The 14,716-nt window shown below is 46.9% G+C and overlaps 1 protein-coding gene across 2 annotated transcripts in view; it reads right to left on the bottom strand.

Moving 5' to 3' along the window:
* TRMT9B (tRNA methyltransferase 9B (putative)) overlaps positions 1-14,474 on the bottom strand; it is a 48,576-nt gene extending 34,102 nt beyond the window's left edge. The window contains exons 1-2 of one of the 2 annotated variants that reach the window (XM_036011669.1): positions 13,872-14,474; positions 12,952-13,100 (exon numbers count right to left, since the gene is read on the bottom strand). The gene's annotated coding sequence lies outside the window, so the exon portion shown is untranslated. Of the gene's footprint in view, positions 1-12,951; positions 13,820-13,871 lie in introns of those variants that run through there. The other variant, XM_036011670.1, reaches the window with a different exon arrangement.
* Between the last annotated feature and the right edge of the window lie 242 nt (positions 14,475-14,716).

The raw sequence follows: 14,716 nt of genomic DNA, 5'->3' as shown, positions 1-14,716 counted from the left end.
TTATGAAATTCCTCTGGATTATAATCTCATGCTGTGAAAACTGAAGAGGACACTGTAAAATGTAAACAGGGTACTGGAAGTATTGTAGACTGTATTTTTTGCACCTTCAGTCTTTGGACCCTCCCCACTGCATGCAGCTCCTGGACAAACAGGTGGAGCCCATCTCCAAGGGCATCAGTCCCTCGGTCACAAGCTCTAGAAGCCGGACTGCTCTCTGAGCTCCCGCCACATGCAGTGGGTGGATGGTATTAGTGTGTGCCACCTCTTGTATTAGTCGGAGAATTCCTATTCTAAATAAATGGGCACTGAACTCAAAATTTAGACTTTAGACTTCCAGTCAAGGTGAAGGCATAGGTAAACACAGCTTGCCTACTTCACACAACCACAGCAAAAAGTACAACTAAACTACAAAATAATTATCACCCAGAACTGTCAGAACACTGACCGGTATGGAGGTCTGACAACCCAGGAATTAAAGAAGTCACATTCATTCACACCAGTAGGAGGGGTGGAGATGCAGGGACACAGAATGGGCAGGTTCCACACCCACGTGTGGTGGATATAAATCAGGAGAGAGATCTCGGGAGCAAGGAGTCCCAGCCCCACACCAGACCACACAGCCCAGGGTTCCACTGCCAGAAAGGAAAGTTCCTATAACTTCTGGCTGTAAAAACCAGTGGGGGTTAGGGCAGAGGACGAAACTTCAGGATTCTCAGGTGTCTCCTCTTAAAGGGCCCACAGTGGACTTAGGACTTACTCAGACTCACTCCGTCTGGGCTCCAGCACCAACGCAGCAACTTGAAAGAAAAAGTGGCATACAGGGAGAAACTGAAGTGTCTGGTATCAGGACAAGTGTCAGGGGGCAGCTTGCTCCCAAAGAAAACCCCACAGGTAAGGCAGAGGCCATTGTTCCCATTCTGAGCCATTCCCACACAGAGACACAAAGCAGTGGCACCACATCTGAGACTCCATCACCTGGTTCACATGGGTTGTTCTTCCCTGGAGATTATGTAAGGCTCCGCCCCATCCAAGTTACGGGTGTGCTTTTTTACATTGCACCATGATACTGAGACAGGGAGTCAAAGCAGCTCTAACTCATACATAGAAACAAACACAGGGAGGTTGCCAAAGTGAGGAGACCAAGAAATATGAAAGAACAGAATAAAACTCCAGAAAAAGAAGTAAACAAAATGGAGATAAGTAATCTATCAGATGCAGAGTTCAAAACACTGGTTATTAGGATGCTCAAGGAACTCATTGGGTACTTCAACAGCATAAAAAAGAACCAGGCAGAAATAAAGGTTACACTAAATGAAATAAAGAAAAATTTACAGGGAATCAACAGTGGAATGATGAAGCTGAGAATCAAATCAATGATTTGGAACATAAGGAAGAAAACGACATTCAGTCAGAACAGCAAGAAGAAAAAAGAATTTAAAACATGAGGATAGGGTAAGGAGCCTCTGGGACAACTTCAAATGCACCAACATTCAAATTACAGGGGTGTTGGAAGGGGAAGAGAAAGAGCAAGAAATTGAAAACTTACTTGAAAACATATTGAAAGAAAACTTCCCTAATATGGTGAAGGAAATAGTAAGGACATGTAAGTCCAGGTAGCACAGAGAGCCCCAAACAAGGTGGATGCAAAGAGAACCACACCAGGACACATCATAATTAAAATGTCAAAGGTTAAAGATAAAGAAAGAGCCCTGGCTGGTGTGGCTCAGTGGACTGAGTGCCAGCCTCTAAACCAAGGGTCACTGGTTCAATTCCCAATCAAGGGCACATGCCTGGGTTGTGTGCCAGGTTCTCAGTTGGGGGTGTGTAAAAGGCAACCACACATTACTGTTTCTCTCTCTCTCTTTCTCCCTCCCTTCCCCTTTCTCTAAAAATAAATAAGTAAAATCTTTAAAAAGAGAGAGAGAGAGACTACTTAAAAGCAGCAAGAGAAGAGCAAATAGTTCCCTACAAAGGAGTTCCCATAAGACTGTCAGCTGATTTCTCAAAAGAAACTTTGCAGGCTAGAAGGGACTGGCAAGAAGTACTCAAAGTGATGAAAATCAAGGACCGACAATCCAGATTACTATCCAGCAAAGCTATCATTTAGAATGGAAGGGCAGATAAAGTACTTCCCAGACAAGGTAAAGCTGAAGGAGTTCATCATTACCAAGCCATTACATGTGAAAGGTTAAAGGGACTTATTTTAAAAAAAAGAAGATCAAAACTATAAACATTAAAATGGCAATAAATTCACAACTACCAACAGTTGAATCTAATAACAAACTAAGCAAACAAGCAGAACAGAAACAGGATCATAGATATGGAGATCATTGAGAGGGTTATCAGTTGGGAGGGGGAAGGGTAGAATGGGGGAAAAGGTACGGGGATTAAGTAGTACAAACAGGTGGTTACAGAATAGGCAGGGGATGTTAAGGACAGTATAGGAAATGGAGCAGCCAGAGAACTTACACACATGGCCCGTGGACATGAACTAAAGAAGGGGGGATTGCTGGGGGGGGTGGGAGGTGCTGGGTGGAGGGAGGCAAAGGGAGAAATATTGGGACAACTGTAATAGCATAATCAATAAAATATATTAGTAAAATTAGATCAACTTGGATAAAAGCCTGTGTCACACAATTTACTATTAGAAAAAGCAGAGGTTGATCCTTTTCAGTACTGAGGTATTATTTATTTTAATCACTTTTACGGAAATCTTTCTAACCTGTACCACATACTTTTTACATCTTTCTACATCTTTACATCTTTGCCTATAATGAAGACAGTTTTATTGATAAACTCAGGAGCTAATTATGACAAAGTATTACAGAACAGCAATGCTCCCCAGGTCTAACAGAACATCTGCACCCCACTCACCAGCACTAGATTTGGGGTGCCCTGCCCAGAGTAGCAACCACTTCTCACTCTGTCTCTGGTAAGCTCTTCTACTGTCAAACTTGCTGCTTTTGGTTGGCTTTGAGCTTTAAAAAATTCAGACAACTAAATCTTTTGGAATCCTACCTAAAATAGGAGGACAAGGACTGCCAGGTCATCAGAGGAGTCAGCTTTGGGTAGACCAGTGTGGTGCCTCCTGCACCGAACACCCTTAGGCCTCTGGGCTCTGAGCTGGGATCTGGGTGCTGGAAAAGGCTTGCGGCACCTGTGACCTCCCTCAAGTCCTTGGGCGCTGGCCCTCTGCCCACCTTTGTTTTGGAGCAGGTGAAGCAGAGCTCCCAACACCATCTCCTCATTGTGTGTGCACTTCAGCGCTACCCCTGTGTCATTCATCCTGAGCTCCTAGTAGCTTGGATCTTGTAATCCCCTCCACTGTCTGCAGCAATGCACACCTGATTAATACCTACAGAAAACCACTTTGGGGGAGGCTTGGAATGTGTACATCATGCTCAGAGCTTTCAATTCCAAGTGCCACAATTACGAAAGCTGCACAGAAGTAGGAAATACAGCAGTTGAGAGAATGGTCTCATTTGCAGACAGCTTGCATGTATTTTATCAGAATATGCTTGACATTTTAAGCTTTCTTGTGGCAGTAAATTGTACTTCTCCTAGCAGCAGCAGTTATTAAGTCTGTGCCCAGAATAAACCAGACTGTTTTGAAAAGTTTAATTATTTCAGTTTTCATACTCCCTTTTATGACTGTGCTTGTTTTTTCAGAGCTAAGCCTATAAGGAGACATAGTCTATTATTTCTAATTTAAAGTGATAGATAGCATTTTTAACATTCACAGGGTTTCATCATAATCTAGTAAAAATTAGTGTAAAAAATTCAAAAATAGATAGGACAAAATATTTAACCGGAACCTCCTATGAAAGATGGAAATACTTCTTGGTGATGGCTTGTTAAGGTTAAGATTTTCAAGAATACAATACTTAATGGAATCTAGGGTGCCATCTTCATGAGCTGAATGTTTAAGTGGTCCTCAAAATCCCTGTGTTGAAGCTCTAACCCCTACTGTGACTGTATTTGGAGATAAGGCCTATGAGGAGGTAAGGTTAAATGAGGTCATAGGGTGCGGCTCTGATCCAATAGGATTAGTGTCCTTTTAAGAAGAACCCCCAGCCAGCTCTCTCTGTGTGCCCACAGAGGGGGGCTCACGTGAGGACACTGAGAAAATGTGGCCACCTGCAAGCTAGCAAGAGGGCTCCTACCAGAAACCAGATGGGCGGGCACCTTGGTCTGGGACTCGCAGCCTCCAGAACTGTAGGAAAGTAAATTTCTCCTGTTTCAGACACCCAGCCTGAGGTCTTTGGTTATGGCAGCCCATGCGGACTAAGATGCCATCTGTCTTGTAACAACCACAGTTATTTTACCGAGAAAGTCAGAGATGTGCTAACAGCTATATGGTGGACCCCAATTCCAATGGTGGAACATTAAAAAAATGAACACAATATTTTTGAAAAATAATCCTTAAATAACAAAAACAATTAATATGAAAATCCTTAAAGTAGCTTTCATCTTAGCAAGGCCAAAGAGTCTGCTTCCGTCATCTTTGCTGGACAGCCTCCTAGACTGTTACGAAAGGACAGCTTCACACAGGGAGAAACAGTCAGAAATAGGCAGACGGATAGAAAACCAAGACTTAACCTTCCATTGTTTACGCTGTGCACTCAACTCCATTTCCCAAGAAAGCCTGAGCTATTGGCACATGTATTGATAAAGAGCGCCCTACCAGGCTACCCCTGCTCCTACTTCACTGGGAAATTTCTTTAGTTTCCCTCCTTCCACCTTTGAGCTGATACATCTCTCTTGTTTCAGAACCATCAGAGTCCTTCCAAAGCCCAGCATCTCTCCTCTGTTGAGCTCTTTCCTGGGGCATCAGCTTGTCCTCTCTCTCCCCATCCTTAGCCTCTCCGCACATGGTCTCCAGCCCTCAATCAGCAGAAATGGAGTTTCCTCTCCTTAAACAGAACCAGAAAACCACACACAGATAGATTCAGGCCATTCCAGGACCCTGCTCCTGCCCTCTAGCTTTAGACTCCTCTTTCTTTTTCAACAGGGGAGTGTAAGCCTTGCCCACCTCCTCCTCCTCCTCCACTCTCCTCTGTATAAAGTGCCACACAACCTCACCCTACACCACGAGTCTCTCGGGGCTTCCTGCCACATGCTTCTATCACCAAGTTTCACAGCAATGACACCCTTGAGAAAAATGATTATTGAATTCCACAGGATGGTCATTTTGCTGGCACCTTTGGGACTGACCATAAGCACATGGACCAGAATCTATCCTTTCTGAAGCTGTGGGTCATCCAGCAAGCAAAAAAGTCAAAGAGCTCTTGTGCCTCTCAGGTGAAGGCTGAATGATGGGAAGAAGGCACGAAAGGCAGGTGGCTGCCGGGGGCCACTGGCCGACAGGAAATAGCATCACGCTGAGCCGTGGGGCCGAGGAGCAGAGCAGCTGTGTGTGAGGCACGTTTAAGCGCCACGCCACACTGGAGTGAACCAATGCCACTGGCTTCATTCATAAATACTCAAGAGCCAACACGTAAAGGAAAGAAAACTATATCATCAGTTTCTTAAGGTCGAAGGACTACAGTCCATGTAAACTAATTCCACAAGCCCAGAGGTCCACCAGGTCACAAGGCAGCTTAAACAAACAGACCCAGGAGAACGGGAGTTAGCCAGGCACAGCGTGACCCAAAGCAGTTGTCACACAAAGTATCAAAGAAGCAATATAAATACTTTAGGGATGACTATTTGCCTAGAATAAAAGATTTGCACATCAAAATACAATGTCGTTTTTCTCTATTTTTAAAATTATTCAATTAGTCTTCAATTTTCTGTTTAACGACTAAATCATCATACGCAGCACACTGGGAACAATGCAAAACACCGAACTGAGTGGTCAGAAGTTTTTAAACAGTCAGGCACATGGTCGTCCTGGATGTTTTTCACAACTGCATGAATCACTGCATTGCCACCTGCATTCAAAAATACCTTATGATTCATCAGGTGCCTGCATTTTCTCAAGTTATTCTAATAATAAACCCAATGCCCTGTAGAATGTTATGGGCTCTGATGTTTTCTAGTTATCATTGTTATTTTTTAATTTATTTGCTCACAGTTCTGCAGGTCAGAAGTTTGGCACCACACGGCTGGGTTTCCGGCTCAGGGTGGAACAGGCTGAAGCCGAGATTATCGCCCGGGCTCGGCCACGAGTGTGATGGTCTGAGCGAACAATCACTTCCAGGCCCATTCTTGGAACCGAATGCAACCTCTTGTGGTCACTGGAACGAAGTCCTCGAACAGGACCGAAGTCTCCCCTTCCTGCCGGCACCCTGAACGTTTTTCAAAGGTCACTGGCTACTGTCTGAACATTGACTAACGCACCAAAGAAGAGCCCTCTTTTCTTACAGACTCGTCATTTCCTGAAACACGAAAACCCTCTAACTTTCAGCACGCTCACGAGTCACGATTTCTCTGGGGAAAAGGAAACAGATAAAAGACATAGTCCTAGACAGTTGCCAGTTTTTGCCTTTTCCGGCTGCCTTTTCGTTGTTGTTGAAAACACCAGCAGATACTCTTTGACCTCAGGAATATGTTTACGCTTCCATTAGCTGCACCTTTGACTCCCACCCCACGACAGCATACGCCACCTTCCCTTTGAAAAGGCCACCGTTCTCCACACTGCTGATGGAAGTCCCACAGCACCGTACCTTTTGCTGCCGCCTCCCTGGGCCACCAGCCCCTCGAGGGCAGAGCCGGGAGCCTGGCACCAACCCCAGAAGGAAGCACACAAGAGGCTCCACTTCGAGAGTCAGTGAACAAACCAATTGTTCAGTGATGTTCAAACACTAGTCTTGCTCAGTGCTCCTCAAATTTTTCTTTAAAACATGCCCAAAACAAACCAACCCACCCACCCACACCCTCTCTACCCACTCTAATTCGGCACATTGCTGATCTAACCAGAGTGTGACTACAGATTTGGATGTTTTTCTCAATACACTTGGCAAATCAAAGGATCGTTTTGATTTTTGATCCATAAAAGGAGTTGTGTCCTATAACGTAATCTTCAACTAAACTCCATACAGTGTAGCTAAAGACAAGGATTCAATACTTTCGCAATCTGGAGGGAGGAATACCCAGCTTTCTCTCCTGGATGTTTGCTTGAATGCGGATGAAAGAAGGGGCAGGGCAGATGCTGACGTTAGAGGTGATTGATGCTACCATGACACAGTGAGACTAACACTATTTACTTTCCTTTACAGTCACTCCAATAAAAGCCTAAGGTTAGATTCAAGACAGTCCCCTCCCGAGAACATACCGTAAATGGGTTTAGGAGCAACAGCCCGGTAGGGACTTGAGACAGAAAACAGTGGATTTGCCTTGAAGCTGTTTTTATCTTGATGTGTTTATTTTTGGTGGTTTGGGGCGGAGTGGCTAAATTCTTGGTTGTCACTACTGGATCCAAAAGAACATAATCATATTATAGTGGTTTCTCCCAGGCAACATCTATAATTCTGCATTTAAATGTTTTCATCACCTGCCAGAGAAGATATCTGAATGGAGCCTCGCCTTTTGAAATGGAAAAATCAATTTAAAAATGCATCTGTAACAGACTGACACATTCACTAAGTAACTTCATTTGTTTCAGCTACTCTTCTCTCATTTTGTAGCTCCAAGTATCAGACACAAATATAAAATGAATTCATTCAATAATCAAGCCTAATTCCTATATGTGTTAATGTAATTTCTGAGTACAAATGATCATTGATTACTTAGCAATAGTAGAGATCCAATCATATCTATTTTAAGTGTTTAAAAAAAAAGATTGTGACAAGCGCCAGGGTACAAAATAAGTGATTAGTGAATTCAAGCCGATGCCTATTTTAATCTCCAATGAACAGGTCATTCCCACCTTTGCAACTCTTTTAAAAAGCACCATTAAAGTTACAGCGCAAAAAAACAACTTGGTAGAGACACAGATACTTCATCTGATAAGAGAACAAGCCGGCCAGGGCTTATTGTCGCTCTGGACACTGTGTTCTTTGTACTGCAGTCCATTCAGTGGGTAAGCTACTGGGGAGAACCCTCGTAAAAATCATTTGCCTGACATTTTACTTTGACTGCTAAACCAAAACAAAGGAATATTGTTTCACATTCAAATAGAACCACATGCAGAGACAGCAGTTGGTAATTTGTAGTTATTTATTTGCATGATGTTTTCCAGCAACTTCAACTGTAATGACTATACCATCCATCTGTTTAATACGGAAATTAGTTAGGAACTAGATCCTTTTTTTTTTATTCTTACAATATGTCACCTACCTGCTTTGAATGAAATATTCTAGCTAAATCTCTAAGTGTTAGACAGGACAGTGTCATTCAGCATCCATTCCAGTTTCCTTCAGCTGTGTATTCCTCTATCTCTAAGGCAAGAAAGCTATAAACTACACTCCCCAGACTCCCTTGCAGCTAGGGGTGTGGGCACAGATTAGGTTCTGCCCGTGAAGTGAGCTAGGGGGCAGGTGTGTTGGGAGGACGTTTGCTGGAGTGTTTCTGTCATTGGGAGCACTGTTCAGTCACTGGCTTCCTGTGCACAGCGGCACTTTGCAGCAGCTTCTCTGATCACCAGAACCCAGCTCAGACCCTGCTCTTGAGGTCAGCAGCTCCGGTGGCAGCCCTGATTCCTAGTCTCCAGAAGGTGGCAATGGTGGCAGCCACCCTGGGGGCCAGTTCAGCAGTCCTCTCTGGGAGTCATCCTTTGAGCTCAGCCTGGACCCTCTCCTCTCCCTTAAGTTGCGACCTTCCCTTCCAACCTTCCTGTGAGCACCTGATTTCCATAGTAAAGCCCTTATGCAAAAAGTAGCTAGGATAGTTTCTGTTATCAGCAACCTCACTGACACAAGGAAGGACGCGGGGAGAAGAGCGCATTCAGTGCACAAGACAGCAGGCAATGCGTGGGGAGAACCTCGAAGCGGGAAAAGGGTGTACCTGTCTGTCACACATGATCACACCTTCAGGAACAGGAACAAGGTCACAGGCTAAACTATGCAGAACTACCCAACTCGGGGCCAACACTCTTTAGGGTCTGGGGTTGAGGCCAAAGCATAATTATAAAGGCTGAGAAATAATCGTCAGGAGCTCTGGAGAGAGAGAGGGAAAAAGCACTGAAGGAAAAATGGCAAAGAAGGGAGAGAAGAAAGGAAAAGAAGGGAAGTGAGAAGGGAACATGGAATAATCCAGTGACTAAAACCACACACGGCGAACAGGTTCAGAGAACAACCCTTTGCCTGGCCTTGCCTGGGTGTTTCCTGACAGCAATCCACCCTGGTGGGTGGGCGGGGAGGGGTGTGCGGTGCCCTCAGGGCCTGCGTCCCAGTGTCCCTGAGCTGGGCTCAGGGGTCCTCAGCGGCAGACTCTGCAAATGCATCAGTCCCTGCAGCTCTTGAATAGGCACACAGAGTCAGAAGAATCAATGTACTCATTCTCTGTAGGATAGCTCTCCAGCTATGCTACAGAGATAGCCTATTCATACATGGTTTTCAAGTCAGACAACTAGTAATGCAAGGAGCATTATGTCAAGTCAATTATGGTAAATACTGGTTTAGGTTCTGGCCAGCTAAAAAAAATGACCGCAAATACCTTTTTTTAATAATTCAATAGGATAGTCTGAAAAATAAACCTAAGGTAAGATGTTTACACAAAGGAATTAAGAGGTCTGAGACTATAATTCTTAACATAGAAAAAAACAAAGAAAAAGTGTGTCACAGCCCAGGCCTGCGGCTCCCGCCTCACTGACACACTGTCTCCTTCTTCAAAGATACGGCTCTCTCCACAGCCTTCCCCACCAGCGTGAGACCACCCCACCCCGCCCCCACACACAGTCAGTCTCTGCAGGCTCTGTTCACTGGGCCTCAAACGCTCTTCCTTCCAGAAGGACCTTCCCTTAAAACCCCAGGATCACTTCCATGAGCGAGCATTCCTGACCTGCCTCCCTCCTGCCTAGCACATAGCACAGCCATGGTCGAGGCCTACCCGGGTGTATCACCAGCTGACCTGCAGTCCGCCAGGGGTCAGTGCTGTCTGTCCTGCTGTTGCATGCTGAAGGCTCAGCGTGGTGCCCCAGGTGCCTCCTAACGCTGAGCCCAACGACTGAAAACCTGAGTGAGTGCGGCTGCCGCGCCATCCCCCCAGTCCCCACACCCCATCTCTAAATAATGACGGGTGCTCTCTAGCTTTTCTCAGTGTCCACAGGAAAGTGAGGGATTATTAGCACGCTATGAGGGCCATCCTTCGCAGGCCACTAACAGAAGCTAGTTAATGAAATGTTTAAATGCTATTTTAGAATTTCAGCGGGTCATCTCCTCCCTCCTCCTAGGATTTCCTCCCTATATACACAACCACCACAGCTAACTTGTGTCACTAGGTGAGCAAAGGCCTGTCTGAGGTGGAGGCCAGGCCATTTGGAGAGCGGGAGCCTCCAGCTCCCAAAGGATGCTGAAACCATGCTGTATACCAGAAGCACCCAGTGAAACCATGCCATGTACCAGAAGCACCCAGTGAAACCATGCCCTGTACCAGAAGAGCATAGCAGACCAAGACAAGGCGATGACTCATTTACTGTCAGTTATGCAGCAGCCTCTGGGCAGCCCCCAGGAAATGATACTGAAGTCTACAGGTGTCTCTTTCCTACAGGCAGCTTGGGCTGCCAGCATATTCAGCATTTTACATCAGTGTTTTTATGGATTTTATGGATTTATTTTTTTAGACAGAGGGGAAGGGAGGGAGAGAAACATCAATGTGTGGTTGCCACTCAAGGGCCCCTACTGGGGACCTGGCCCGTAACCCAGGCATGTGCCCTGGTTGGGAATCGAACTGGCGATGCTTTGGTTCGCAGGCTAGTGGTCAGTCCACTGAGCCATACCAACCACGGCTACACCAACTCTTCCATTGACGCGTCACAAGCAGCCACCTTACGAAGTATCATCATCCTCATTTCACAGGGGAAGAAATGGCTGAGCTGCGATTCACTCCAGGTAATGGAGTGCCAACTCTAAATTCCTTCCCTTCTGTGGTTAGAAGCCTCTCCAAGAGGGAGGGAAGTACCCAAAATGAATGAAGTCACCTCCCTTTGGAGACCTCTTAGCCTGAGGTCTGTGCTGTATACGCTTATGACGTTAAGAGATGAGAGAGGAATCACAGGAGCTGAAGGACACCCAGCTGGTCATTTAGCACCTCTGTGCTTTCAGCCCTACCAGGGACCGAACGGGGCGAGAACTGGGCTTGCTTTTCAGTCCCTTCAGTCTGTCCAGAGACCAACCCCCGTATCTTCATGCTGTCACACGCTGCTCTCCGAATGCTTCCTCACTTACCTACCAGTGAAAACACGAGATGGCACAGACAGGCTCTGACAGCCTCGTCTCGATAGGCAACACCAAGTGCTACATTACAATGAGAGCCTCACTCAGTTCCTATTTAAAATATAAACCAGCACATCCATATGCACTAAACACAAGGACTTAGTTGCATTTCCCCTACATTAAGATCCTGCATGTTGCCAAGCTCGACCGGCCCTTTGTGCCTTCTCCAAAGCAGGGATAGAGCCTTTATCAGAATGTTTCCAATTTTGGAAACTAGCTTTCTAAAGGTGCATAGGAATTCTTTACGAGTGAAATGCATGTAAATACTCACATATTCATGTATCAGAAATACTACGGCCCTGGCTCGTGGGGCTCAGTGGCTTGAGTGCTAGCCTGAGAACCAAAGGGTCACCAGTTTGATTCCCAGTCAGGGCACATGCCTGGGTTGTGGGCCAGGTCCCCAGTAGGGGGTGCACGAGAGGCAACCGCACATTGATGTTTCTCTCCTTCTCTTCCTCCCTCCCTTCCCCTCTCTAAAAATAAATAAATAAAATCTTTTAAAAAAAGAAAAAAGAAAAACTCTAAAATGTAATACCTTCTTTCAGCCCTCTCAATCACTACAAGATGTGGCTGTAGAAGCACACATAAACAGATTCAGGGCTAATTGGGACTGGCCCCCTGCCCCTCCATTTCAAGGCAGAGTGAACTATGCAGAAAACATTTTCAGTTTCACATTCCTCCGATGAATAAAACTGTTAAAGCCTTTGATCTACCTCATGGTGTTTTAGCTAAATTAAGACACACACACACACACACACACACACACAAGGACAAATCATTTCCCAAGAACATCATTATAGGAATTGAATCTTTTCCAGAAACAGGATTTCTTTTGAATCAGGAGAAGAATTTATAGAGACTGCCTTTCTCAAATCTGGCCAAATGCTTTCCTAAAGCAGCAGCTCTCTGGAGCAGTTTCCTCAGTGAGGAGACCCCTCCCAACTGGCCAGCCCCCTTAGGTCTGTGCCCAGCTCCCCTCTGAGCCTCCCTCATCCACAGGAGAGTCCAGTAGGTTGTTAGGTGTCAACAACAGAAAAACCTCCAGTTCTCAGTTCTTGCTTCCAGAAACTTCCAAACAAGTTAACCATTTATTAGCCAGTAAAGTCATCCAAGGATTCCATAGGTTCATGAGTCACATGAATAATAGCACTTTTAGCAGCTGAAAGAAGGGGTTAAATGCCAATCGTTACCTGTAACATTGCTAATAATCTTACCCTTAAAATTATATAAATATATTCTGGCTCTTGTGGATCTTTATAGCCTTACACTCTGTCTACATAAAGCATTGTATGCTTGTAACATTTATCACCAAGAGACGAGGTAATACTAAAAAACATACATGTAGCAAATATACAACTCCTACCATCCCATTTTGATATACCTCCTTAAACTGTTTTTTTCTCATCTGCTCTATTTCAGTAAGTTCTTTCAGATCAACTAAAAAAATATTCTGACGAACTTTCTAACTTAAAGTTATCTCTAGTTCACCTCCTGTGCTAGTTAATCAATTCCCAGATGATAGCTTCTACAGGGAAAGATACACATGCGCTCCCCGAAAACACAGATTCATTTTCACCTTTAAGACACTAAGCATGTTCCCTGCAGCTCGGAGCTCTGATTTCTGCGGTGTACATCTGAAGCACATTCCGCAGTCCTTCCTGCATGGCAGGCTCGCCTGTTTTGGTCCTGCCCAAGTGTTCAAGGTAAACAGGTCACCCTCGGCGACTGGAATGACAAAAGCACAGGAACTCACCCTGGCGGTCAGACTTCAATTGCGGGCGCGGGCGCCGCGACCTGTTGCGCCCCCTCCTCCGTGTCCCCGGAGGGAGGGCAGGCGCAGAGCTGGCTGAACTAGGCTGGACTAGACGCTTCCCGCCGCTCCCCTCTGCAGACCATTGTTAGAACCACGGTCGCTGAGCTTTCTGCACTGTGTGGGGGCGGGAAGCTCCACCCAACTGAATAGTTGCAATGCTTTCTCGGAGCCGGGAGGGAAAAAGCTGCTTTTCCATCAGAGTCTGAGGCTATACCAGGTGTAACTTCCACCCCTTGACCTATTTGAGAGTGTGAGAACGAAAGCAATAGGAAAAAAATCACGGAAGGCGCGCGAGGTAGCTAGACGCCAGGGGCGCTGGTGCCCGAATGGGGGCGCGCTTGAGCCCAAGCGCGTGTGGGGGGGTTCCAGAGAGAAGTTAGTGCCAGGGTCCTGGAGGGAGGCCTCTGGGGCCGCGGATCAGCAGGTTGAGCTGGGGCGGGTGGAGGGGGGGTGGAGGAGACCAGGGAGAGGGCAGGGTCGTGGCCCCTCCGTAAGCTCCTCCTCCTGCCGCCAGATCCTGGCTGGCCCCGCCCCCTCCGGGCGCGCCCAGCGCGGGAAGCGAGGCTCCTAGGGCTGGGGGGCCTCCGGGGGGCAGCTGCGACAGCAGCTAGGCGACCGCCGCAGCCCCGGGAGCGCGTTTCTCCGCCCCCATCGCCATCCCAGCCTCCCCGACCCATCCTCACCTCTCCGTAGATGGCGCTAGCGCTCGGGTAGTCCGGGGACCGAGGCCGCGGACAGCCTGCGGGGCGGGAGGCACCGGGCGTGGAGGGGCAGCGGGCGTGGATGGGCAGCCGAGCCCGAGGACTGTCGCCTCCCCGCTTAGTCAGTTGGAACGCCCCGCCCAAACGTGCCCGGGAAGTGAGGCTCTGCCGCGGGATGGGGGTGACCTCCCTGCCTCCTCCCCTTGCTCTTCTCCTCTGTCCCTTACCGGCGTGGCCAGTCCTACGTGGGTGAGGACTCCGAGGCGGGTACACCTGGCCCGCCTGGAGAGCAGCAACGCAGTACCTGGGGTGACAACAACGCGATTCTTTAACGCGTCTTTTCTCATTCGATCCTTGCAACCACCTACTCCAAGGCAAATATCCCCAGCTGGGACACTGGATAACTGGACATCAAAGGGGTTAAGTCCAAGGTGCCACCGCTTAGACCGTGCAGACCTTTTCACTCAAACAGGATGCTTAATATGTTAAGAGTTCTGCAAAGCTTTTCCCATCAAAGCAGCATCTATCAGGAGGAGGGATGGAGCTCAGGTTAGAAGGTTGTACTTAAAAGTGGACACGGACACCACTACTTCCGTAAGAGCGGGCTTAACTACTTTCTGCCAGGTCCTTCCCATGATGATCTTCGACCTCTATTATTAAACAACTCAGTAACCATCAGGGGCCTGTGTACTTGAAAAGATTCTAACTGAAAGATTAGCACGTTTAGAAACTGTTCCGTTGCCTTTTGGGTGAGAGGTTGATGCTCTTGACTCCATGGGATAGGGGCCCTTCACGTTGGGGTGCTTTCCCAGGCGTGTGTGGGGGGC

This window comes from Phyllostomus discolor, chromosome 11 (genome assembly GCF_004126475.2).
Source record: "Phyllostomus discolor isolate MPI-MPIP mPhyDis1 chromosome 11, mPhyDis1.pri.v3, whole genome shotgun sequence".
NCBI lineage: Eukaryota > Metazoa > Chordata > Mammalia > Chiroptera > Phyllostomidae > Phyllostomus > Phyllostomus discolor.
Note: the sequence above shows the minus strand (reverse complement) of the source record. Positions and strands in the feature narration are given on the sequence as shown.